Consider the following 23,304-nt stretch of genomic DNA (forward strand, 5'->3'; position numbering starts at 1 on the left):
GACCACATTCCTCCTGGGACACCCCGTATATAGGCCTACTCAACAAATCAGCGTACTGTGCGTGGAGGAGGGTACCTCGTACGAATATGATCGCTTGTGTGTTGTCTGAGTATTTTCCAATGTATTAACTGCTTGAAATATTCAAGAATGTTGCGGCGGATGGTATTCTCTAAGGCGCACAATATTTCCATCAGGTAGCTGCTCGTCGTCTTCAGGTGCGTCTGTGGCTTGCTGCTGTGGCTCGTCAATTTATGCGCTGGCTCGCTAGAATAGCACACGCATGACATAACCGCGCCTCCTTGGCACCTACGCTCTTCTGGCAAACCAATAGAAAAACTGGCCGCCCTCTTCAACACACACTGATCCTCGAGATCTTCCGTCATAGGGACGCTTAAAATTATTGCTGAACTCCAGTTGAACAGACAACGTGCACAGGTTACAGTTGCGCCTGTACCGGCAAATCACCAAATCCGAAGGCAGTTAGGTGTGTTGGTAAAAGTTCGTCATTCTTAAAAGGACGTTTAAGAACGTGTCGTAAACACACTGTGTCTTGCAGTGACAACAGATACATGGCTATCATAGGCCAGAAAGGCCCGAGCATCAACAAATACTCGTTACCGGACATATATTTTGAGACATCAGATTCTGGTTTTCACACAAAGTTGCTCCTAAACGAATGTCGATCACTTCTTTTCACACATTCCGCAGGTGTCTATAAGGATGCATATCAGCAGACTTATAACAGGAAAGATATACGTGATTATGAGAATTTCCATTTTGAGTAACGCTCCCGCCAAAATAATAAATAAGGGAGTTTCGGGTAATAAAAAATGGTTCAAATGGCTATGAGCACGATGAGACTTAATAGCTATGGTCATCAGTCCCCTAGAACTTGGAACTACTTAAACCCAACTAACCTAAGGACATCACACACATCCATGCCCGAGGTAGGATTCGAACCTGCGACCGTAGCGGTCGCGCGGTTCCAGACTGAAGCGCCTAGAACTGCAAGGCCACTCCGGCCGGCTTCGTGTAAGTGTTCGCAGTTAAATAAGACTGTGCATGTCTTAATCTTTTATTTAGTCTAAACTATTTATACACAAATCTGTCATTTGATCTCCTATATATTAATAGTTACAAAAACATGCAGTTTTTCTCTTAACACTGACATAATAAATACGAGAGGACAAAAGTGTCAGCTCTGTGATTTCACGTGCACAAGCGGATGGTCAGCAAAACGGCGCACGTAAAGGTGTCCAGCAGCGGCCACAGAGATCACGTTCTACACTTTCATAATCCGTACAGACTTCACGCTATCATTCTTTACATCCATATCTCTGTATTCAGCTATCAACAAAATCACATCCGCAGTCTGAACAAATCCATAATTTTTTGCACAGCGAGTTGTTTTTCTGTTCTAGAAGGTCTCTGAAAATGACTCTGAGCACTATGCGACTTAACATCTGTGGTCATCAGTCGCCTAGAACTTAGAACTAATTAAACCTAACTAACCTAAGGACATCACACACATCCATGCCCGAGGCAGGATTCGAACCTGCGACCGTAGCAGTCACGCGGTTCCTAGAAGGTCTCTCTCTCTCTCTCTCTCTCTCTCTCTCTCTCTCTCTCTCTCTCTCTCTCTCTCTCTCTCTCTCTCTCTATCTCTCTCTCCAGTTTTCCTTCTCATACTTACCCTTGTGTTATTGTTCGATGTGGGGGGGGGGGGGGGGGGGGAGACAGAGACGACAATTTCGGCAGAGGGGACATGTCAGAAATGGGCAAGCGCGTGTGCATAACTGAATTCCCGCATTCCGCTATCAGTTCCTTTCCCCTGGATGATCTGAGGTGCAGTTACGTCTCTTTTCGCTGGACGAGAAGGAGCAAAATCCTCTGCTGTAATAACTATACTACTACATGGGCATTCCCGTTACTTCAGGTGCTTTTGCTGCCTTCTCTACTTTAACGGTCCGAGAGTTAGTATTTCTGTATAAGCGCCGCAGTGATGAGTATTCTTGCCCATAGTTCACTAACTGTTTAACGTATCGTTAGTTTCAACCACGCGACAGCCAGACAGCTGCTTCCGCATGGACAAGGGAGCAACGTCATGTAGACCTAACAGGCGATGCGATAAATTAAATTGCAGTGACTGTTTAAAACTGTTACATTTATGCGTTGCGTTTGTTATTTTCGATCCTAATAAATAAACTTTCTTACTTAAATACCGTGAAAGAACAGGACAATATGTCACTACGCACTGCTACAGCGGCTAGCTAGAGTTTCTCTCCAACAAAAATAACTTGAAAGTGGGTAATGTTAAACAACACCTTCTCTTGACCGAAGTTCCGTTTTCATTTTCAGTCGAAGAGGACATTATTTTTACGTCAGTTCCTGTTATTATCTTGGTAGTGGAGTTTGCAATCCCCGCACTGTAGCCGCTGCTCTCGACACATATGAATCCAGACAACCTCTCGTTCCCATTAGGTATGCACGGAGAGTGGTGGGCTGCCCAGGAAAAAGTTTCCCTTCCTCCGAAGGACGCCGACTGCAGAACGCTAAATGCTTTCCAGGGATCTCGCTAGGCCGCGAGACATGTGACAACTACTTACCAGCGCAAATAGCGGAGTATTGCAAGTATGCAAATTATTTCTACGAACACAGCGCTGTCGGGGCTCTGGGCAAAGTTTCAAAATCTTTTCGAGTTCGTGTAACGTAATTTAAGCTTACCCATATTAGTTTTATTTGTGAACTGGCTACTACAATGTTAGCAATGCTTACTAATTCGAAATGGTTCGAGATCTAGCGTTGTAACGCTCCATTTCTTTGATGTGGGGTCCAACAAAGTGATACATTAATATCTGTTAATATTAAGTGTAAAGTTTGTTGCAGTCGAAACCTGAGTATAAACTAAGTGTTTCAGAAAGAATCGTTTGAATTTATAAAGCTATATCGAGTACACGAATGAAAATAGAAACTACGGCTACCTTTCAGCTTTCACACAGAACCGTCTGATTTTATGGGAGCTTATGTTCTACATGGATGCACATACAATGTTGAGGTACTTTTCACAATTGCGTTTAATAAAGAAGTATTCATTTATCCTTCTCAAATATCCAACGTGCCCTCCATGGACGCTTGGTTAGCACCTAGACGATAAACTCACCTCATACTTCCGCGAAAATATCATGAGTTAATGCATTCACTGATGTTATTATGCGGCGTCGCTGTTCAGCCAAAGTTTTTGGGAGGCGAAGTACACAGATGTAGTACTTCAGAAACACCCTACACAAAATAAATAAATATCGTGAAATGAGGCTACCTTGGAAGCCAGTGGTTCAATGCTGAGATGAGCAAGATCCTTACGGTTAACGCATCGCTGAGGCCGTATTATCGACAAGTCAGGCAGTACAGCAGCAATTGTAACTCTTGAAACGAAAATCCCAAGACGCCTTTTGTTGCTGTGTTGTCACTCTCTCTACTTAACGCATACAACGTGACATGAGCCAAAGTAAAATCTTAGTTCCGATGAGTAATTTAAAATTTACAAGTTTCTATCGTGCCTTTATTCGAGTACAAGAGACGGTGTCGTGAAGGCGTATGAATCTATTTCAACAGTCTGGACTTTTATGGTTATTCTGGTTTCCACAGTCATTCTCACAAGCCCATGATGTATGTTGTAGTTTGAGGCGAACTACGCTGTAATACACGGGGCGTCAACACACATGAGACGTTACTACCAGTAGACTTAGTTGGCTCATGTGCCTGACGCTCGGCCTATTATGTCGCAACCTTGGGCCAAGAATCGTCCCAGAGGTTACTGAAAGTGATTGCCCTGTCGGAAGTAGTACACCGACGTCACGTCAGCTAGGAGGCAATGTATGGTGAAGACAGATATCCAGTTCCATATATCTGAACTGTTACTCCACCGCCGGCCGCGGTGGCCGTGCGGTTCTGGGCACTTGAGTCCAGAACCGCGTGACTGCTACGGTCGCAGGTTCGAATCCTGCCTCGGGCATGGATGTGTGTGATGTCCTTAGGTTAGTTAGGTTTAAGTAGTTCTAAGTCCTAGGGGACTGATGACCTCAGACCATAGTGCTCAGAGCCATTTGAACCATTTGTTACTCCACCCAATCAGCAGGGTTGTACACGTTGTAACACCATAGCTCTAATACTCCAATGATTTATTTTGGTTTTTGTTTCATTTAATGTTACATCATTGAGCTTCTGTAAGTGTGTTTGATAGAATAGATAACACAAAATTGTATACTCCTTTCTTTGTAAGAACTTCGATGTCATGATATGATTCTATGCATTGCACTATATCTGTCATTTAAATTCTATGTCCCATTTGGAGGGAACAAATCTTAATGTATATAATTGTAATTTCTGTGTGAATAATTTTCTGTAGAAATGTCAATATGTGCAAATATTCTGTTTTATTGAATGAATTTGGTTGCTGTTATGTAAACTGCTGATCCTCACTTAGGGTTCTTAGTTAGTTTGTATGTAAAAGGTGTTGTGGTTCCCCTCGGGAACGGAACTATGTAGCGTGCGCAAATTGTGGTTGGCCTAGGTAGAAAAGGTGGAACAAGAGTCAGTCGGGGACGAGCTACGAGTCGGGGACGAGCTACCGAACTGTGCATTGCCATGTAAAAGATGCATATTGTGCTGGTTCCGGGAGAGGCTTTTTCTGCTACTTTCCAATGCCTCGGATGGATGGATAAATAGCTGGAACTATTCTGGAATTTGTATCTATCCATCGCCACCAAGAAATGACAGCGTCCAGCAATTCTACCTGCAAATCCATCTACCAACATGCAGTTGCCACCACATTGCGCAATCACTGTATCGGAATGCTATAATAATGTACAGTGAACGATCAGCTCATCGGATGTTTTAGTGTGCACAAATATAAGGTAACGTATAACTGAATTTGTGTACCTTCCTTCATTTTTTCCTTATCATAACACCTCTCAGGTTCCTCTCCGTTTGAACTAAAGTGATTACCGAGTGTCCCTACTGAAATAACATTAAAGACCAGTGTTTTTGCTAATTAATGCCTCTTGAACATATTAAAAAGAAAGTTAGAGTTAATGATGCTTCCTGAAAGTAATTTTCCTAATAAAACTACTTATTAATTATTGTTGCCAACTTCAAATTAAGAGTTCGTAAGACTGAGGCTCATAACGTTTTGCTTGGTAAATGATCACATTACTGCCTGTTGTAAATCTCAGATGGTGAGTCAGTGTCTTACATATATGTTAATTTTGTCTCTCAATGTAGTAAAAGTGGAAAACTGCAGTGTGAAACGTTATACACTCATGTTTGCTAAGTGTTTGTCTCTCCTATGTATTAGAAGAGCTAATTGATGATATAACAGGATCCACAGTTTGTCTATTGGGTTAATGCTCGGTAACAAGTATCGGAAAGACCACTAATTAGGAACACCTTAATTTCTTTATTCAAATGATAGTGAGAAGCAACCTGTTAGTGGATTCCAATTAACTTTCATTTTAAATAGTAAAGTATTTAACTGAGAGAGACTTAAGCTATATCCAATTAATGATTCTGCAGTGAATAGTAATAATAACGTTATAAAGACCATTCAGTTTGTGTAAGCCCTGAAAGTAATAGTGTGTTTCGGTATCTGTTATAATTTTGCAAATAGTTTGTGCTGCTCTAACTGTTAGTTTCAATCATATCAACATATGTGTGTGTCGAGAGTTCACTGCACTCGCGTGTGACGAAGTATAGGTTGTGTTTATCCATTAAAGTTATTAATAACTATTTTCGTGAACGAGAATACTAATCATTCTCTTGCCTAGTTTGGCTGTCGACCGTTTTCTTTATCCGTTGATCAATGCAGATAGGCAAAAGTTTGTTTCTTAATGTTCAAATATTTACGTAATTCTGCCTTTCATTTCCGATAAGCTACCTCCGTACAACACAGTCAACATAACAAAATTCCTCTCAGAGGGTAACACTGCTCTGTTGCTTTATACCATAATTGCTTTAACAACATAGTTATATTTCACGACCTGCTTCCAACCTGCTTTAAGGTTATGGTACAGCAGCAGACAGACGGTAGTGTTATAACGTCATACGTCAGCAAGTCGTATACAGTGTAATGTCGTATGTTAACATACTGCGTTTCCGTGTGCGAGGAGAACAAGTACGATATTTGGGCACAGAAGCACATGTAACCGCTTTAAAAAAATTAATGAAAAAACACGCAGCTTTGTCTGTGTTTGTTCATCTGGTACGTGAATTCCATCCGACTAAGGCATACATCTTTGACTAGAGAATTAACGTTCTGTTTTGCGTAACGCTGCAATAGCAGGGTCAATGCAATACAGGGGTGACCCGAACAAAATCGATCCAGAAAATATTTCATGTACCATGAGATAGGCAACGTAACTTACATCATCTGCATCCGGTATGGGTAACATAATTTTGAGTTACCTGTCTTTTGGTGCATGAAATATTTTGTAGGCCAGTTTTTTGAATTACCCTGTATAAGGGTAAATGTAAGACAAGCGTTAGTTTAAGAACCACAGTACTTTACTAGGCGTAGTGCTATTGAAGATGGTATGCTCTTGCATTCCTCCTATCTTCGACATTACTTACCCAGCCAGTTATGGGGTATCTGCAGTTTAAACTGTTAAGTGGAGTCGGCCGGTGTGGCCGAGCGGTTCTAGGCGCTTCAGTCTGGAACCGCGCGACTGCTACGTTCGCAGGTTCGCATCCTGCCTCGCGCATGGATGTGTGTGATGTCCTTAGGTTACTTAGGTTTAAGTAGTTCTAAGTTCTAGGGGACTGATGACCTCAGAAGTTAAGTCCCATAGTGCTCAGAGCCATTTGAACCTTTTGAACACCTGGCTGAAAATTACTTACCAGTTCGTGGCGCCCTCCATCGGTAATGCTGGAATTCAATATGGTGTTGGCTCACCCTTAGGCTTGATGACGGCAACCACTCTCGCACGCACAAGTTCAATCAGGTGCTAGGAGGTGTCTTGGGGAATGGCGGCCCATTCCTTACGGAGTGCTGCACTGAGGAGAGGTATCGATGTCAGTCGGTGAGGTCTGGCACGAAGTCGGCGTTCCAAAACATCCCAAAGGTGTCAAATAGGATTCAAATGGTTCAAATGGCTCTGAGCACTATGGGACTCAACTGCTGTGGTCATTAGTCCCCTAGAACTTAGAACTACTTAAACCTAAGGACATCACACACATCCATGCCCGAGGCAGGATTCGAACCTGCGGCCGTAGCAGTCGCACGGTTCCGGACTGCGCGCCTAGAACCGCGAGACCACCGCGGCCGGCAAATAGGATTCAGGTCAAGACTGTGCAGGGATGTTATTGTCATGTAACCACTCTGCCACAGGCCGTGCATTATGAACAGGTGCTCGATCGTGTTGAAAGATGCAATCGCCATCCCCGAATTGCTCTTCAACAGTGGGAAACAAGAAGGTGCTTAAAACATCATGTGCTGTGATACTGCCACGCAAAACAACAAGGGGTGCAAGCCCCTCCATGAAAAACAGGACCACATCATAACACCACCGCCTCCGAATGTTACTGTTGGCACTACACACGCTGGCAGGTGACGTTCACCGCGCATTCGCCATAACCACACCCTGTCATCGGATTGCCACATTGTGTACCGTGATTCGTCACTCCACACAACGTTTTTCCACTGTTCAATCATCCAATGTTTACGTTCCTTACACCAAGGGAGACGGCGTGTGGCATTTGCCGGCATGATGTGTGGCTTACGAGCAGCCGCTCGACTGTGAAATCCAAGTTTTCTCACCTCCCGCCTAACTGTCATGGTACTTGCACAGGATCATGATGCAGTTTGGAATTGCTATTACACATTACGAACCTCTTCAACTGTCGGCGGCCTCTGTCAGTCAACATACGAGGTCGGTCTGTACGCTATTGTGCTGTACGTGTCCCTTCACGTTTCCACTTCACTATCACATCGGAAACAGTAGACCTAGAGATGTTTAGGAGTGTGGACATCTCGCGTACAGACGTATGACACAAGTGACACCCAGTCACCACCTGACCACGTCCGAAGTCCGCGAGTTCCGCAGAGTGCTCTATTCTGCTCTCTCAACGCTGTACAGTGACTACTGAGGTCGCTGATATGGAGTACCTGGCAGTAGGTGGCACCACAATTCATGAAAAACGCATGTTTTTGCGGGGATCCGGATACTTTTGATCACATAGTGTAGGACAATAGTAAGGAAAGAACCAGAGCCAACGGCTGAGTAGTTTCGTGCGCTATCATCAACGCTACGAGAACAACTGACTAATAATTTCATCTGGCAGGCCACTTGCATTTGGCTAACTTCAATGCTAATTAACTCGGATACGCTGCAATGTAGAGAATTTTTTGCTGAACCATTATTCATCATCGCAACCTACCCTGCAACAGCCGTACGAGCTTTTCGAAGTATTTCTGACTACACAGTATTTAAATACAGCACATGCATGTCACTCAGTCAGTACGTTTCGGATTAGAGACTCAAAGTTCTGGATGCCTTTTTCACTTTACTTATCGCTTTTTTCACTTGTTGGAAAGATTTTAGGATGAAGACATCTTCTTATGCAAAAATGAGTACGACGATTGTAGTACACGTCTGGAGAAGCATAGAAGAAAAGAGGTTTTACGTCCAGAAATGACGAATATTTATGGGTAACGTTAATGCCCCGGTTTTTTATTCAATGTAGATGGACCGAACCATCGTGCCCGTATAGGACAACGCGCAGCGCGCCAGCTTACGAGACAGGGAGGTGATCCAGGCCCCAATCGAATCCATCGCGGATTTACGGTCGTGGTCTGGATCACTGGTCAACCCGGACGGGTTTAAGTCAGTTTTCCAGGCTAGTTTACCCAAACGCTGGGCTGGATCCTAAAGTCTGCCTCCGAGGATACTATACACAAAAATTAAAAAAATACAATAATACACAGAAAATAGTTAACGCGATTCACGTATAGGTGGCGTACACGACTTCACTCAGTTTACTTTGCCTCCTCTGGCGTCAGGAACGGCATCGGGTCGCAGAGTTATTAATAAAATAAAATTAATCAAATCATGAAAACTCGGAAGCCGCACTAGATGGCAGAAACACTAAGGTGAAGAAGATTAAGTGATTGGTCAGAACCAATAATTTGTTTTATTAAATAAAAAAAACATGTATTTATATTTTTCCTTTTTGTACTCCTGTTCCTAACAATTTCGTCACCAAAGAGTAACAAATCCAATTTCAAAGCCTGTTTTATACGTAGTTTACTATTAAGAATTAAGACGTGTTCAGAAGATAGCTTTAGTTTTAGACAATTTTGTCCATTGTTGTATTTCTAAACCCTGTGAACCAAACATGTACACGAAAATTTCTGATTACTCTCGTATTCCAATGGGTCAAAAACTGCTGATGGAAACACTAGGCACTTTGCTCGAACCTATTACTTTCAACTTCCCACACTTTGTGCTATGAGGTTCCGTGTACTCACACGCCGAGCTATGGGGGTTTTGACATCACTTTCACTTTACCTTTTCGGTTATTTGCATCTCTGCTCCGTGGCGTACCATGTACCCAGATATTACTTAATCTAACAATAACAGATTTTTGCCCGTCAATGTCGCGCGCAGATGGCGAGAGCGTGGTAGTGTGTCGCAGTACAAGACAGTAATGTCCAGTTTGTTTTCGTAAATGACAGGATTCAGTCGGGAATGGAACGATGATGGTCACTGACATGTCGATAATGAAGTTCATGCTCACTGATATGTCGATAATGGACTTTATGGACATGTTCTAATGTGCTATAATTCTTACTGGGAATAAATTCACTGACCGTCATTTGTAAATCTGACTGTCATTTCAAAGAGAACAAATCCTGCTCATGACAAGCCCTAAATAAGAAAATTCACTATACTGAATGCTAAATGAAGTCACGTTCGTCGGCTGCGAAAGGGAAGGAATTAATGTAGCGCTACTCAGTTTGTAAGAGAGGTGGGTGGAGTTGTAAATGGCGACCATGACAGGATTTGTCCAAAAATGGCTCTAAGCGCTATAGGACTTAACATCTGAGGTCATCAGTCCCCTAGACTCAGAACTACTTAAACCTAACTAATCTAAGCACATCACACGCTTCCATGCCCGAGGCAGGGTTCGAACCTGCGACCGCAGCAGCAGCGCAGTTCCGTACTGTAGCGCCTAGAACCGCTAGGGCCACAACGGCCGGCAGGATTTGTTCTGTCTGAATTTACAAGAGCGTAGCTTTATACCGCCCTTCTCCAGGAAATCCACTCCGCGGCAAGCACTACAGCAGTTCGACGGTAACACTCGGCCGAGTACTGACTTCATACTTGTTTTCACTTTGTATATAACTTTGTGGCAGGTACCGACAGAAGCTGACAGGGCAGGACAAATAAGGTGGGTGTCAGGCCGCTGGTATGTTATCAGGGAGGCGGCACGCGGCAGCTGTCGCTGCCTGCCACGCGAAACGTGGGGTCTCGCCTCCCACCACCGGAAACCACGAGTTAGGCCGCCCCACGCGCCGCGTCTGTCACCGCTCAAGTCCCAGGCCGAGAGTTCTCCTGTATAGCCAACCACAGCCCACAAGTCGTCACCAGTCACTGTAATCTGGTCACGAACCCTGCTCCTCACACTCTTTAGTGAGTGGGTGACAGTGTGTGTGTGTGTGTGTGTGTGTGTGTGTGTGTGTGTGTGTGTGTGTGTGAGAGAGAGAGAGAGAGAGAGAGAGAGAGAGAGAGAGAGAGAGAGAGAGAGAGAGAGAGAGAGAGAGAGGGGGGGGGGGGGGGGGGGGTGCGATATCGATGCTGTCGCTGCAGCCAAATCCGTGAAAACGCACAGGACCGATATCTGATGCAGCTACTGACAGGTCACCCTCAATGAAATTAAACTTAATACACTGCGCAAAAATACACTGAATAGATCAGTAAAGAGCATACAGAAGTATACAATAAATGTCCATGGAACTTAAATGGAGCTTCCTGGAAAAAAAACGGCAATTTACTAGACAAATTTAGGGAACCGATATGCGAGGGAGGTGGTGCAACAATTCTACTTTTACTGTATGTACATCATACAGGGTGCTTGTAAATTTCCGTTACAGTCTTCCAGGACTGAGCATGCACAATGTCGGCACTAGTACAGTGTATATCCACCTTTCGCAGCAATGCAGGCTGCTATTCTCCCACGGAGACGATCGTAGAGATGCTGGATGTAGTCCTGTGGAACGGCTTGCCATGCCATTTCCACCTGGCGCCTCAGTTGGACCAGCGTTCGTGCTGAACGTGCAGACCGCGTGAGACGACGCTTCATACAGTCCCAAACATGCTCAATGGGGGACAGATCCGGAGATCTTGCTGGCCAGGGTAGTTGACTTACACCTTCTAGAGCACGTTGGGTGGCACGGGATACATGCGGACGTGCATTGTCCTGTTGGAACAGCAAGTTCCCTTGCCGGTCTAGGAATGGTAGAACGATGGGTTCGATGACGGTTTGGATGTACCGTGCACTATTCAGTGTCCCCTAGACGTTCACCAGAGGTGTACGGCCAGTGTAGGAGATCGCACCCCACACCATGATGCCAGGTGTTGGCCCTGTGTGCCTCGGTCGTATGCAGTCCTGATTGTGGCGCTCACCTGCACGGCGCCAAACACGCATACGACCATCATTGGCACCGAGGCACAAGCGACTCTCATCGCTGAAGACGACACGTCTCCATTCGTCCCTCCATTCACGCCTGTCGCGACACCACTGGAGGCGGGCTGCACGATGTTGGGGCGTGAGCGGAAGACGGCCTAACGGTGTGCTATGATTATAGCGTTTACAGATTTAGAGAAAACTTTTGAAAGCCCTGACAGGAATACGCAATTTGAAATTCTGTAGCTATATGGGGAAAAAATACTAAGGGAAAAACGTTGTTTAGATCTATACGACATGCATGCATACCCAAAGGAACATTGCATCGTAATCAGAATAACACAGGCACTGTAATATCGTATTTATCTGCCGATACCGTGTAACACGCGATCTAGTGTCGACGTGTGACTAGTACGAGAATATACATAATGGATGTACGAATACAGATCGTAGACGCATGGCTGACGACATATGGAAGTTTCGGTCTGGACGTGAGTCGTGCAAGGCTACACAAATGGTAAGGCGAGCGCTTGCGATAATCGAGAAATCCGGGTTCGACCCCCGGTCCGGCACAAATTTTCATTGTCATCATTCCATTCTACAGCTGATGGATGTCCTTATTCGCAGTTGTGAATATATTTAATGTTATTCAGAACTCGTCCCGGAACCAAACTGAAGTTATAAACGCCGAAGGACATGAAAGCGCAGCGAGACAGAGTAGTAGCTTATAGCAATACCATTCAATCTGTACACTGAAGGAGCAGTGAAGAAAACTAAGAAGAAATTTGGAAAGAAAACCGAAGTCCAAAAAATTGAAATAACATTGAGATTTGCCGATGATACTGCAATCCTGTCAGACAGCGAACGACTGTTAAGAACAGTCGAATGGAATCGACAGTGTCTCGTAAGGAGGTTATAAAACGAACCTCAACAAAATTAAAAAAAAAAAGTGTAACAAACTGTAGTTGAAGAGTTTTCCAATTTAGACAGCGAAGTTACTGATGATGGCCGTAGTAAAGAGGTTACGAAATGTAGACGGGCTATAGCAAGAATAGTATTTCTGAAAAACAACTGTTAATATTGCACTCCCTGTACGGGAGTGAAACGTAGACAATAAGCAGTTCAGGCAAGAAGCAACTAGTGGCTTTTGAAACGTGGTTCTACAGAACAATACTACAGATCTGATACGTAGGTCAAAAAGCTAATGAGGAGGTACTGAATCCAACTGGCGAAGAAAATGTATCATGTTACCCAATTCTTCCATTGCCTGGTGGCATAACAACTTCGTGATAAATGAAAAGCACAATACTGCTTATTTTATACAGGATTACTTAATTTAGTTAACCGGATTTCGGCTTACAATGCCATTGTCTACCTTTAACTGACTACTGTTGTCAATGAATTTACAATATTTGTAAATATCATTGGGAAAAATACTATTCATCGAGAACGAGACACAAGCGCAAAATAAATGTCATCTTTAATAGTGCTGTGGTAATGCAATTAAAATTTAAAAACCGCACTCTAAATAAATATGTAGGGAGGAAATCGGGGAAAACATTAAGAGTAAATTCGGGAAACAGTGCCTATCTAAAAATTTATGTTGAATAAACAGTCCCAATATTATCAAATTAATGCTTCACAGGAATACTACAGAAAGACTGAGAAATATTGCATATGGAACATGATACAGAAATACGGTAAAAAATAGGGCCGACAACTGCAATAACCGAGTATACGGAGTACATAGGCAATCACACTAAAATAACTAACTACAGGATAACGAAGGAAGAGAAAGGAATATACAGTATGGGGAGCAATTGAAAACTGTGTTTAAGCGGCGTTTAGAAGATGGTAAGTTTTAAGCTGTGTATGGTGAATTAACATGACGAGTGTGGGCCAGATGTTTCTGATTTCCAGGGCTGCCAACATATTCGGTAGTTCTGGTACACTACAATAAACGACGTGAGCACAAGCTCGGATTATGTCAAGGATGGGGAAGGAAATTGGCTGTGCCCTTTCCAAGGAACCATTCCGGCATTTGCCTGGAGCGATTTAGGGACGCTGCTTGAACGGCCGTCCTCCCGAATAAGAGTCCAATGTGCTAACCACTGCGCAACCTCGCTTGGTCATTATTATTTTGTACCCAACAGAACGTTCTTCATCATGATCAAAGTCAGGAGTTTCCTGTTATTATTGGCAAATGGGAAAGTTGTTAATGTATAACAGAAACATGTTTTATTTAAGTTCCACGAAGTATTGAAGCAATGTTTGATATATGGTTCGTAAGTTACACGGCCCTTTATATACACCCCCCTCCCCCCCCCCCCCCCCTCAATTTCTAGACGGTTCACTGCTTTGGTTTTCTGGGGAATCTAGTAAGACACTGATTGTTTGCATAAAGAAAGCGACCATTATGAGGTAACGCCCAACAGGTATGCAACACACCTAACGTTAACTGACCAAACCTACTAGGGCGAACACCACAATGTACACTTAATTAAAATAGTCTACAGCAGCCTACAGTAGTTTGAAAACTCTAGTTTTGGAGAACATGGGATTGTGGCTAGTAGCTGTGGCCTTCACTCAGTGTTTGCTCAGTGAATACGGAGTCAAGACTCCTGCGGCCTCCAACAGTGATCACGTTCAGCCAGCCCAGTGGATGTCTTTGCCTGATTGCCCAACCTATGAAACTTACCGCAATCTGGACAGTTAAATTTTATACCACAATGATGGCTAGTAATACGGTCTTATCCTCGCTGTTGATAGTACAGTGCGAAATCATGTAGTTGCAGGATTTCAGTGCTGTTGTGTACACTCTGTGATGCCTCTTAGGTATGTTGCTATACACCACTCCCTGTGGGCAGTGGAAGGAGCAGCAGGAGTATAGAGGAGGAATATAGTTTTCAAGTTTTGTTTCCTGTGCGAGATGTGGTCAGTGAGGACAGAGTTGTAGCGACTGGTTATATCTAATTGTGCTCTCAAACCTCTTTTGGTTATGGGGTCAGATATACGATCGTGCGCCTTAGAGTGGAAGCCTGCAAATTTGCATATTACTGAGTGTTGTGAGACAGAAGGTATTACTGGATCTCTAGCAGTAGTTTTTCTATAAATACTTCCGAACTGATATCAGTGGTTGGATCTAGGAAGTTTACGGATTTTTTGCCAATATCCATTGTGAATCGAATATTTTTTATGTTGACTATGTTATGAAAAATATTGTTGGCCCATCTTGTAGCGCATGTCCAAAAAAATTATGACCCATCTTGTAGTGCATGTCCAAAAAAATTACGGCACAATTTGGCTGAAAGATGGGATCGATTTATAGGACACGCCTTAAGGCATCAACGCATCAGTTTAGTAGTGGAGGGAAGTGTGGAGAGATGAAGGTAAAATTTATACATGGAGGAATAATGCAGTAACATCTTGCTCAGTTGAAACGCGAATGGAATATGACAGGTTCTGAGTAACACTGCTACGACGCACACTAGTCCATGCAACTGCAAAGTATGCTGAGGTGCCAACAGTCATGGATTATCTTCTAACATCGTGTCGGAACTCCTTTGGCCATCGTTGCGCAGCAACTCAATGTGGCATGGACAGAACTAGCCGGTGGAAGTCCCCTGCAGAAATATTGAGCCATGATGCCTCTTTAGCCATCGTAATTGAGAAAGTGTTGCCGGTGCGGGATTTTGTGCACGAACTAATCTCTCAATTATGTTTCATAAATGCTCGCTGGTGATCCAAAAGTACGCTGGAGATGTCCAGAATGTTCCTCAAACTAATCAATAACAGTTGTGGGCCTGTAGCAGGGGGCAATGTCATCCACAAAAATTCCGTCGTTGTTTGGGAACATAAAGTCCATAAACGGCCGCAAATGGTCTCTAAGTAGCCGAACAAAACCATTTCCAGTCAATGATCGGTTCATTAGAGGATCCTGTACATTCCACGTGGACAAAGACCATACATTATGGAGCCACCACCAGCTTGCACAGTGCCTTGTTGACAACTTGGGTCCATGGATTCGCGGGGACTGTACCACACTCTAACCTTACCATCGGCTCTTACCAACTGAAATCAGCACTCATCTGACCAGGCCACGGTTTTCCGGTTTGTCTGTTAGCACTGACAAATCTATGCAAATGCCGCCCAAGTGTATCTTTAAGTGAAGGTCGTCGGCAACTGCTTTACCGTGGTAGGAGGTAACGTGTGAAATGTAGTATGCACGCCACGCTCTTGACTGTGTTGATCTTCGGAACATTCAATTCCATAACGACTTATGAAATGGAATGCCCCATGCGTCTAGCTCCAACTACCGTTTCGCGTTCAAAGTCTATTAACGAAATTATAATGAAATCCTTACCATTAGCTGCTTACATGCGTTTCAACGGGACAGTTGAAAATGTGTGCCCCGACCGAGACTCGAACCCGGGATCTCCTGCTTACATGGCAGACGCTCTGTCCGACTGAGCCATCAAGGACACAGAGGATAGTGCGACAGCAGATACATACCTCTGGCACGCTCCCCGTGAGACCCACATTTCCAGACGCTACATTTGTAGTGCCCCTTTTCACTATACTCATTACTCGCGGCAGTAAATCTACCAATTCCCGTAAGATTTGGAGCGATGTGAATGCATCTGCACTGAAGAAGATCACTGGCCGGTAAGCCTTACCTATATGAAGACGCTATCTGTTCTTCCGGACATGTAACCCTGGTAGCAGCTCATGGTCTAGATTTCATAGTGATTTCATTCTTCGAGAGCTGCAAGATCACCAATGGTATCTGTTCTTTCAGACATGTCCGGAAGAACAGATACCATCTTCATATTCATAAAGTCTGTTACTTCCCGTCGTGCGGCCACAGCTACTTTGCAAACCTTTTCACATGGCCGCGTGGTTTGAGGGGCCATGTCACGGATTCCGCGGACCTTCCCGCCTCAGGTTCCTTTCCTCGGGCATGGTTATGTATGTTGTTCTTAGCATACGTTAGTTTAAGTAGCGTGTAAGCTGAGGGACCGATGACCTCAGCAGTTCGGTCCCTTAGGAAAAGATTCAAATGGCTCTGAGCACTATGGGACTTAACTTCTGAGGTCATCAGTGCCCTAGAACGCAGAACTACTTAAACCTAACTAACATAAGGACATACACCATCCACGCCGTAGCGATCGCGCGGTTCCATACTGTAACGCCTAGAACCGCTCGGCCACCCCGGCCGGCTAGGAATTCACGCACATTGGAAGTTTCCACATGTATCAGCTGAGTTCAAATTACAGTTCCGCCAATGCACTGCCCTTGCATACCTTGTGTATGCGATACTACCGCCATCTCTATGCGCGCAATTGTTATCTCATATCCTTTGTCGGCTCTGTGTACGAGGGCTTTCCAGAAAGTAAGTTACGATCGGTCGCGAAATGGAAACGACTAAGCATTGCAAAGATGTGTTGGGCAGTGTCTCTAGTATGACTCTAGGTAGAATTATGTCGCTCTTTTCATTCCTGAGCTCTTGGTGAGGGCGTAAAGATGCTATACAAAATAGTGTCTCCCGCCAAGTACGAGGGCCTGGTGAGAATTTTCCCCTGAATCTATGCAACCAACATTACATAACTGTTGTGCGGTTTTTTTCTTCAAGACAATTCTCAGCCTCATTCTGCAGGGGCAATGAAGATGTTCCTGCATCGTTTCAATTGGAAATGTTTGGTTACCCACAATACAGCCCGTAATTGTCTCCCACTGAGTTTCATCTCTGCTCAAACGAACCGCTGGCTATGGAGATAAGATTTTGGCACAGACAATGAGCTTTAGGCCAGCGTAGAGAATTGGCGCAAAGCACTGGCGGCTGCCTTCTATGATGAGGGTATTGGAAAGTTGGTAAACGCTACGACGAATGTTTGAGTCAGAACGGCGACTACGTAGAGAAGTAGCTGAAAGGTGTAGCTGACTGTTACAAATGAAACATTTTCACTGTGATTTTCATTTCGCGATCAATCGTAACTTACTTTCTGGACAGCCCTCGTATATAAACTTATGTATGTGTGGCCCGTCCTATGCACAGCAGGCCACCTTACCCTCAGACTGGCAGGTAATGCTATGCACGGCGTGTTTCCTTTGGGCGCCTCCTCCAATATAGGACCTACGCGGCGCTGTGACGATGAGGCGGAGGCGGCGTGGAAATTCGGTGTCCGCCTGTCCCCTCCTCGCCTCGCCTTTGAGCGGCCGCGCTCTGGATCGGCCGGTGCGTCGCGAGCGGGGAGCCCCGCAATGAGCGGAAGCAATAGCGCGCTATGAATAATGCAGACGGCCCGCCCGGAGCAAGCTGCCAACACGCGCGCTGGGTCGATTACCGCCCCGCTCGACAGCTACACGCCCCAGTGGCGTCCGCTAGCATTACTCATTACGTTCCGCCACAAGCGGTCACACTCGCCCACCACCCCATCGTGTCGATTCGTACCGACAGCACGATTTCCGATGGCGTAATTTCACAACGATGTATGATTGTCTCACTGCACCACAATAATTCGGGGTTGTTCACGTCAGCTAGCAGCCAGACGAGCGTTGCTTTCACTGTGAAAACTCACAGGCTGCATAGTCGTGAGTCACGTGTGCTCAGTCTTCGTCAACGAAAACATCAGCATAGTTACTCGAACGGAGCCAGAAACCCCAAAATAGCGCTCAGAGACTCGAACTGCGCAAACTACACAGCAATATTTACAGTAGGAACCATATGTGACGTTACTGTACTCTGCTGTCCCATGACCCAAGACACAGGTACAATTTTTAAACTCTACTATTGCTGGTCCTATTGGAAACTGCTGTCCCTGTTTTACTCCTGCGAATTTACGCAGCCAGTTATACGGGGAATCTACAGTTGCCGGCCGCTGTGAGTCATGTGTGCTCAGTCTTCGTCACCGAAAACATCAACATAGTCACTCGAATGGAGCCAGAAACCCCAAAATAGCGCTGAGAGACTCGAACTGCGCAAACTACACAGCAATATTTACAGTAGGAACCATATGTGACGTTACTGTACTCTGCTGTCCCATGACCCAAGACACAGGTACAATTTTTAAACTCTACTATTGCTGGTCCTATTGGAAACTGCTGTCCCTGTTTTACTCCTGCGAATTTACGCAGCCAGTTATACGGGGAATCTACAGTTGCCGGCCGCTGTGAGTCATGTGTGCTCAGTCTTCGTCACCGAAAACATCAACATAGTCACTCGAATGGAGCCAGAAACCCCAAAATAGCGCTGAGAGACTCGAACTGCGCAAACTACACAGCAATATTTACAGTAGGAACCATATGTGACGTTACTGTACTCTGCTGTCCCATGACCCAAGACACAGGTACAATTTTTAAACTCTACTATTGCTGGTCCTATTGGAAATTGCTATCCCTGTTTTACTCCTGCGAATTTACGCAGCCAGTTATACGGGGAATCTACAGTTGCCGACGGCTGTGGCCGAGCGGTTCTAGGCGCTTCAGTCCAGAACCGCGCTGCTGCTACTGTCGCAGGTTCGAATCCTCCCTTGGGCATGGATGTGTGTGATGTCCTTAGGTTAGTTAAGTTTAAGTAGTTCTAAATTCTAGGGGACTAATGACCTCAGATGTTAAGTCCCATAGTGCTTAGAGTCATTTGAACCATTTTGAATCAACAGTTTATTTTATTTTATTTTGTTGATTTCAGACACAGCCCATTCCACCAGAGGGAATCATGTCAGACAATGATACAAACTGGACATTCAAGAAATGTAGTCGCAGTTGCAAATGTAGAATAAAAGGACAACAATGAAAATTTGTTGGGGACTTGGTCTCGAAACGGGATTTCCGGCTTATCGCTTTCCGTTGGCTATCCGAGCACGACTCACAGCCACACCCAAACTTCCTTAAGTCGCAAACCATGTGTCTACAACCAGTACTTGCACATACGTTGTGTACATTCACGTACAAGGGAGCCATTTTACTTGTAAGTCGCTTGCCAGGTATCAGTGGATAATTACAATATTGCAGTGCCTGTCTCATACTATATTAAGAAGCAATTTTCCTTCGTACCTGCGCGCATACTCGTAGGAACAGACAATGCAACGATTGCAGCCGTTATGAAATACAAGAAATACATTCGCAACTGCTGTATGAAATCCGGGTTCGAGTCTCGGTCCGTCACAAATTTTCATTTCATAACGGGTGTAGTCGCCGCGGTGCCTGTTCCTTCGGACATGCATCATGCATGCAGGTTCGAAGGAAAATTGCCTCGTAGTTCAGAACAACACAGGCACTACATTATCGTATAAACAGGATATTTGCCTGACTTCATTACAAAATATGAAACATCACTGTGAGAAGGTACATTAGTCTGATCGCACCATTATAATAAAAGGCATAAATTTTTAATATAAAAGGTAATAATATGCAGTGTGTTTCGAACTTCCTATTACAGACGTCTGCGGGTTGTAGAAGAGGCTTAGTGGATAAAGTCTGTACAGGGAACCCGTGTCTGGATATGTACCGTTTGGATATTAAAAAGTTTGAAGATTGGGTCACTTTCAAATCTCCCGCTTCACATTACGCTACGTAATGGTATAGAGAGCTGCGCGGCGGGGCGTAAACCACGTCGCCTCTGTCCATCACGTGCATTTTCTTCCGCGAACAACGGCGGCTCCGAGAAACTGGTACGGCCACAGCTAGAATGGTTGACTGCGGTGCTGCACGGACACACACCAGGCTTTGTGAAGCATTTGTGTGAAAGCATTCTGACTGCATACCATGAAATGGGAGACTTGAAAGTGATTCGATCTTCAGACTTATTTTATATCCAAACGGTTCATTTCTAGATATCGGTTCCTTAACAACTTTGCCTAATAAGTTCCCTCTGCAGATCTTAGAAGCCTGTGACAGGCATTCTTAAACATCCTCTACATAAATAACAAATAATAAGAAAAGCTCCTCAGATTTTGAAGTCGTTTTCTACGAAGTAGGATCAAATGGCAAATATGCACCTCAACAAATGTTTGGAATATCATAGAGTTTGGTACAATGACTTCTAATAGTACGCTCACTGAGGTTTGTTCAATACCTTATTAACAAAATAAACATAACTGCTTCTGAAAACAAGAACGATATTGGTTAGCTGGAAAAAATCATTATGAAACAAATCAGGCTATTTCGTATGCGTACATCCCGAAAACAAAAACAGTGAAAACCTTTATCTCTTGATGATGAGTAGTGAGTATATCCTTCCCGCACGCGGGTGAGTTCTTGCACTATGCGAGGCATACCCTGGACGAGACCATCAAGTTTATCTTGGATTCGAGGTTCCGCTTCTCAATGGAAGCTTCAGTGAGGCCCTGCAGATTGTCAGGTGGATTCGGACGCTGTGCAACGGCAACCTTCAAAAGGTCCCATGCACGCTCAGCTGCATTCATGACTGGGGACTGTGTTGACCAATGTATTCGGAAGATGTCGCGTCTATGAAGATACTGAGACACTGCTACAGTACAGTGCTGTCTTGCATGACTAGAATGAAGTAGTTACAGACTTCACGTCTGAAGGGCCATACAAACCGTTTGTACGATCTCTTGCAGGTGTCAGGAACCAGTCAAATTCCTGTAGACGGGAATTAGGGGGGCCGTCGTCCCATCGTTATTGCCGCCCAAACGTTACACTAACATCTGCAAATTACACTTCCACCTGCAAACGGAATAACTTCCTGAACTTATCGGTGTTCCTGTGGTCATCTAACGTTTCTCCAAACCCTAACACGTCTATTGTTAGTCCGCAAACCAATCCAGGTCTCGTCAGCAAAAATGGCATTACTCCATTCTGCAATGGTCCAATGTTAATATGCAAGAGCCCACGTCATTCGATTGCGTCGGTTGCGATGGTTCAGTGCAAAACTTCTCATTGGTCTTCTGGAATGATGCCATCTTCTGCACACTGGTCTGAGATATAAATCCCTATTGCCCGGGAGAAGTCAATTTCAATATTTCTGGTTGTTGATGTTGGATGCCTGCGAGCCGACGGAAGAGACGGTTCTGCAGTGGTATTAGGATGAACATTATGAGTTCTATCGTTCACATTTCCCGTCTCTCTGTACTTTCTCCACACCTTAGACACAGCATTTTGAGTGATATGCAACCCATTGGCAACATCTTATCGTGTACGATCTGCTGAAATGGAAGCCACTATCCTACCTCTAGGAGGCCTGTTACTGCAGTACTGAACACAAACTGAATGAATCTGTTGTCTATACTGGACCGCTCGCGTTGTGCCACAGCGGAAGTGGTATGTTTACATTAGGAAAGGGCCACGTAATATGCCAGTAGTAAACATTGCCCAATATATGAGCTCTAACTGGATAGTTCATGAAATGACTAGGCCAATGAGACCTCTAGTACCATAGAATACTTTTTAAGATAGTATTCTAAACTTTTTTGAGCAGTGTACTTACCTACCAAGGGAACGAAGAGCTAATCTGAGAGAAAAATAGTCCTTAATTTTTAAAATATTGTACTCGTACAGTGTTATTGCTCTCGGATGATTACAATTCTCACATTTCATCAGTGTGTGTACAATGTCCTCATCAAAGAGGTAACAATCACCGATTGGAGAGGATATTGATTTTAACAAATGTATTCATGTGGCCTGTACTTTGTTAATAATGCTTGTTTTGTCATAAGCGCCGAGCTGAGAAACCTAGGATGGCCTATGTGCCTTCGAAGATACAGCCCATGTCCACTAACACTGCGCACCCGTTTTATGCTCAGTTGAGGAGAATAGAATGTACGCGACTGTCGGTTTGTCGGTGGGAAGTATATGCTGTACCACATTACACATTAGTCTGCACGTCCGCTGCCTCTATACGAACATCATATCTCACCTCATCTCATCCTCATCACCTTCACTTCAAGGACTAGGAGCTTTTGCTCTGCCTCTTACGTTACCCATCGCTTCCTCGGTTTTTCCTTATTTCTTCTCCGAACTAGCTTAAATTCTACCTGCAGAGGCAATCTTTTTCCACTCATTCTTTCGAGATATTTTATTGAGGTTGTTAAATATATTCCGTTTTTTCCTAATTTTCGAATTGTGAATTCTGTTGTCTCTTGTCTGTCTCTTTACAGCTCTTAGAAACATTATCTCCGTTGCCTGTATGCGACTTTTTGACATTTATTTATAACCCAAGATTCACTTGAGTAAACAAACATTAGAACCAAAAAATGGTTCAAATGGCTCTGAGCACTATGGGACTTAACATCTATGATCATCAGTCCCCTAGAACAGAACTACTTAAACCTAACTAACCTAAGGACAACACACAACACCCAGCCATCACGAGGCAGTGAAAATCCCTGATCCCGCCGGTAATCGAACCCGGGAACCCAGGCGCGGGAAGCGAGAACGCTACCGCACGACCACGAGATGCGGGCCATTATAACCAGCATCATCTTCGTTTCCTCCTTTTATTTTTTTTAGACATATGTTTATTCTTCCACACATGACCCCAAAGTCTTCTAATTTCTTCTCTATATCTTCGTCATACTCATTTGTGACATCACAAGCTAAATAATTGAAATGTTCGACCTGCTCTATTGGTAATAATAATTTTTGTCCCTTGCAAGACGTTTTCGA

The 23,304-nt window shown here is 44.3% G+C and overlaps 1 protein-coding gene and 1 non-coding gene across 2 annotated transcripts in view; both read right to left on the reverse strand.

The window, feature by feature from the left end:
• The window catches only part of LOC126284715 (unconventional myosin-XVIIIa), a 1,203,577-nt gene that overhangs the window by 626,338 nt on the left and 553,935 nt on the right, over positions 1 to 23,304 (reverse strand). The gene's annotated exons all lie outside the window — the stretch shown is intronic.
• Positions 16,087 to 16,160, reverse strand: Trnat-ugu (transfer RNA threonine (anticodon UGU)). Its single transcript has one exon. It is a non-coding gene; the product is annotated as a tRNA-Thr (tRNA).

This window comes from Schistocerca gregaria, chromosome 8, assembly GCF_023897955.1.
Source record: "Schistocerca gregaria isolate iqSchGreg1 chromosome 8, iqSchGreg1.2, whole genome shotgun sequence".
NCBI classification, from domain to species: Eukaryota; Metazoa; Arthropoda; class Insecta; order Orthoptera; family Acrididae; genus Schistocerca; species Schistocerca gregaria.